General features: G+C 48.1%; 1 pseudogene; it reads left to right on the top strand.

Moving 5' to 3' along the window:
• Positions 1-805: 805 nt before the first annotated feature.
• Positions 806-1,503, top strand: LOC129650828 (group XIIA secretory phospholipase A2-like; annotated as a pseudogene).
• Positions 1,504-5,021: the final 3,518 nt, after the last annotated feature.

Consider the following 5,021-nt stretch of genomic DNA (forward strand, 5'->3'; position numbering starts at 1 on the left):
TGTCTGGCTCTAGATGAGTGATCATACCATCGTGGTTAGATTTGATGTCTTAGATTAGAATGGTGCATTTGCAACCCTTAATTAATGAACCAATATTATTATTAACTGAAGTCTACTGTTTATTCAGATTTCCTTAGTTTACCTAAGTTTCACTTTCTGCTCCAGGATCCCATCCAGGATGCCACATTTATGCTTCTCTCCTTAGGCTTCTCTTGGCTGTGACAGTTTCTTAGATTTTCTCTGTTTTTGATGACCTTTACAAAACTAGGAGGTCCTGGTCAGGTATATTGGGTTGGAATTTGCCTAATATTTTCTCATGATCAGACTGGAGCTATGGGTTTTCAGGAGCAAGATCACAGAGGTAAAGTGCCATTTTCATCACAGATCATCTCAAGGGTACATTTTATTAGCATGATTTATGGCTCTTGATGTTGATCTTGATCGCCTGGCCAAGGCAGTATTTGTCAGGTTTCTCTACTGGAAAGCTACTCTCACTTCCCTTCTTGAAGTGCGTGCTGCCCACATTTGGGTGAAAGTGATGCTCCCCCTCCCCCATTTAGGGTGAAGTATCAACATTATTTGGAATTCTTCTTCATGAGAGATTGATTCCCCCCCCCCCATTTATTGATTTACTCAACACATTTATAATGGAGTAACAGATATTTATTTTACATTTGGGTTATAATCCAATAATATTTTATTTTGTTGCTAAAATTGGGAGCTCTCTCACTGACTCCTGTGGCCCTTTGACATATCCCCATCAATTTTTTTTTTTTTTTAGCACTGCCTTTCTCTCTGGTACAAGATGCTCCAGACTCATCTTGTGTACTTCCTGCCCCAGTTCTGGAATCAGCCATCAGCCCAGAGTGGGGAGGGTGGGGAGTTGGGGAGGTGTGTGTGTGTCTGGGCTTGGAGTGGGCCAGCACGGAGCCGGCCCGAGAGACTGCCTAGGGCACCCACGGTGGCTCGTGGGGGTCCGCCCAGCGCAGCCGTGCATGCCCTCTTCCTCCTCCTCCTCCTCCGCTTGACTGCCACTTTCAGGCACCAGGAGCAGGCCCAGACCGCCAACTGAAGGGTCACCCTGAAGGCCATCTGGAAGGGCATTCAACTTCCTGGGAGGCAAGGGCAGGCTCTGCCAGTATAGGTGCAATGATGGATCTAAGCTTTCTCCATGTTATGCATATAAACCCTCCCCTCTGCCTCCCGCTGTTCGGTGCTCATGTTAACCTCAGCATCCCGTCCTTGAAAAAGTGCTGCAGCCAACCTGGTGGGTGCTGCGAGACCTGCGGTAAACACAAAAACGCTGTGAGGAGTTTCAGTGTTGCCCCTCCAAGATTTGCAGAGACGTGCAGAAACACTAGGGCCAGCTCAGCAGGTGCAGGCATGTGAAACCACCGCGGAGCTCTTGCTCGACAATGTAAGCTTACATTTGGGCTGTAAGCTGTACTGGACAGCCAGTGAGCCGCATGGAGGTGTTGCTAGGAGGAAAAAAATGATCTTTAAAGAAGATGCTGACAGGTGGTCACAGCAGATGAAGACAGAAGAACATAACCTTTGACAAATAGCTCACACTTTTACAGCATAAAGCTGCCTTATTCTTGTGAAAGGATTATTTTAAGACCTTATCTTGACATTAGAACTTCAAACGAAAGAAACAAATGCAGGTTATCTTCCTGGATATTGATGCCTTAGTGTTCAATTTTGTCTTGAGCAAGGGGTGCATGTTAAAGGGAGAAATTTTTAAAAGAAAGAGTCTGACTCAATTTTCACAACTGTATTTACCAAAAAATGAAGCCAAATGTAAAATTCGTTATCAGGTATGTTCAACATTACCTTACTTGGAAATATGGGGAAATCTTCACTTAAGAAGTAGGTTTGTTTACTGTAAAATTTAAAATACATATTTATGCCCCTCCACAAACAATCATTGTATCAGGAATAGAATGAAGGGGATGAGTAGATACCATTATAAAAATCCAAAGAGCAATGACTTTGGCTTAGATTGGGCTGAAGCAATGGGCTGAGGGGCTGAGATTCTGAGGCAGAGCTGATGGCATTTTCTGATAGACTGGATGTTGGGTGAGAGCCGGCAGCCTGATCATATGGAAGGAGCTGATGTAACTAGCCCTATTGTGGGAAGACTGGAAGAGCCACAGGATTGGTGGAGTGCAGGAGCTCACCTTTTGGACATGCTAGTTTGTGGGGTGCCCCCCGGGTGGGACTTGGGAGCCATATTTACTTTTTCCTCAACTCTCAGCCTCTGGGCCCTGAGCTGGTCATCAGATCTGCGGAGTGAATGAAGGACGTATTCTGCAGGGCAGTATCTCTGGCCTGTGGCCCGGAGGTCACTGGACTCCTGAAAGAGGAGAGGTGGAGGAGAGGGGGCAGAAAAGGCACTAGAAGAGGGAAGAGGTGAGGGGATAGGAGACAAGGGGAGACGAGGTGAGGAGGGTCAAGACACAGGGGAGGCATGGGGGGAGGAGAGGAGAGGGGACACAGCAGCCCTCTCCAGACTCTGCAGCTTGGTGAGTGGGCAGCCGCCAGGAGCCTGCCTTGCCTCCCCGCTTCCTCTCTCCCACTCTCCTGCCCGTCAGCAAACGCTGGGGCCCATTCTCCCTCATGATGGACACACGGACCACCCTTCCCCCTACCCTGACCGTCTCCCCCTGGTCCAGGCCGTCACTTCCTCCTACTTTTGCTTCTACTGTCTGTTCTCCTCAGAATAGCCAGATCAGTGCTTCTAAAAGAAGTCAGGCCATCCCTTCACAAATCCTAGAACGGAAAGGCCTTCCCTCAGGCCTGCTCAACCTGCCTCCCTGCTCTCATCCTCCCTCTGGGCCACTCTCACTGGCCTCCTCAGTGCTCCCCGACACAGCAGGTTATGACTGCCTCGGGCCTCCGCGTCTGCCGTGGCCTCCACCTGCCCACCACTTTCCTGCACCACACCCCTCATTCTCCTCAGGTCTCAGTTAGGATGTCACCTCAGACAGGCCTTCCCCAGTCGCCCTCTACCCCCACCACTCACTACCCCCTTACCCAGCTTAGTTTTTCTTAATACTTTTTACTGGTTCATATATATATTTAAATTTAAGACTTTCCCATGAGAATTATTTTGCCTCCAATGTATCCCCAGCATCTACAACAATTTCCAGACTGGTAGGTACTTTGTAATATTTGTCAAATAAACTAATAGTGATCTCTCACCTCAGAGTCCCTTAAGCTGGCTCAGGCCGTCTTCCTCATCAGGTTCAACCACTTGGCTCTCAGAAGTTCTTAGACCTAAGTAGAACCTGCTAAAGATGGGAAATTGATCAAAATTTCAAAAGAGCCAGTCACACCCTCCTGCAAATGTAAAATTCCACCTTGAAGCTGAAACCTCCTCCTCCCCCAAGCCTTTGAGCCAGCCAGGCCTCAGACCCTTCAGGTCACCTCGGAAACAGCTTCTCAGTCCCCTTCTTGTCCGGCTCAACTGTCTGCTCATCAGCTCAAAGCCTCAAAACTTCCACAGGAATCCAGAGTGGTTGCTAACAAGCGCACCAGGCCTGCTCCCCGCCCCTGTTTAAGTTCTTTCTGTGGTCCTCGGGATCAAGTCCAAAGTCTGGATGTGTCTCCTCTGGCCCCACTTCCTCTCCAGGGTCCCCCAAGGCTCTCCTTTCTTTGAGATCCTGGGCGAGTCAGCCCCACGATGCCCTCACATCCCCCGCGTCTCTCCACAGCCCTCTTCTTCTCTTCTTGCATGACTACAATTAATTGCATAACTGCCATCCTGCCTTCCCACTATGAGCTCTCAGGGTTCCATCTGGAGTCCTGTTTGCACAGCAAGCTGGCTGGTCTGTTGGGATGATAACCAAGAGTGGCCGTGATGGGTGAAGGATGGTTGTGGAGGAGGGAGACCATGGAAAGAGGAGACCAATGAGCATACTGAGGCCCCTGGTCTATCCCCTGGCAGCACTCCTGCTGACCTGGTCCCAGACCCTAAGCTCCATTGAGAAGACCTAGGTCTCTGCTTTAGGGCCTGACAGAGAAGATGTTCTTAGGGAACATACACTGACTATTGGCTGAATGGTCGACTCTAAGTAGTAGCTCTGAATGATATTTTCTTTTCTACATTTCTGTATTTTCCAATTTTAAAATATAAGGTATATCCCTCTATATTTAAAATGAAAACCAGACTAACCTTGAAAAATCATTATTAAATTGCTAAATAAAAAGTAACACTTTCTGTGTCTTCCAAAGCTGAGGAGACACACATCCCTTCGCCCGCAGTCTCAGCTGTGGACACACAGCCAACAGGAGATGCGGCCCTGTAGTCACAACAGATCAAGACTAGAGTGTTCATGGCAGCCAGAAGCTGGAACCTAACTGTTCACCAACCATAGAATGGGTGAAAACATACGATAGAGTCACTTGGTGGTGTCATGCTACCACCCACAAGGACTTAGACTTAAATAAAAGATAATATCAGGCAAAAGAAACTAGACACAAGAGAGCACATGCTATATGGCTCCATTTACAGACAACGTGTACAGTTTAGAAGCGGAGCTAGGGGGTTAGTCTAACTGGGGGTAGTAAGTGAAGTTGTCCAGAAGGGGCTTCTGGTGAGAGGCTATTTTTTGACCTCAGTGCTGGTTCCATAGGCATGCTCAGCTTGTGCAAATTTAACCAGTTGTACACTTTCGAATTTTACAGTTTTCTGTGTGTATGTTTACCTCCAATAAAAATGTTAAGGGGTCAGGGGAAAAGGCATGCATCCTGGAGTGAGTTGAATCCATCTCTCCTTTCTGTCCAAAGGGAGGTTGGAGTACAAGTGTCTGGGGTCCCTCGTGAGGTCCAGAGTTCTTCCCCAGTCTTGGAGACACTCAACCCCCAGACTTGGAGATTCTGTTTCCATCAAGCCTAGAGAATGCCCAGAGCTCTGGAGTCAATTCCCAGAGTAAATCTGATCATCACAATATAGGGCCTAGAAGCAGGAGTCTGGGGGGCTATAGGATGTTCCCCCTTGGCTGGGTTACTCTGGGCCT

This window comes from Bubalus kerabau, chromosome 4, assembly GCF_029407905.1.
Source record: "Bubalus kerabau isolate K-KA32 ecotype Philippines breed swamp buffalo chromosome 4, PCC_UOA_SB_1v2, whole genome shotgun sequence".
NCBI classification, from domain to species: domain Eukaryota; kingdom Metazoa; phylum Chordata; class Mammalia; order Artiodactyla; family Bovidae; genus Bubalus; species Bubalus kerabau.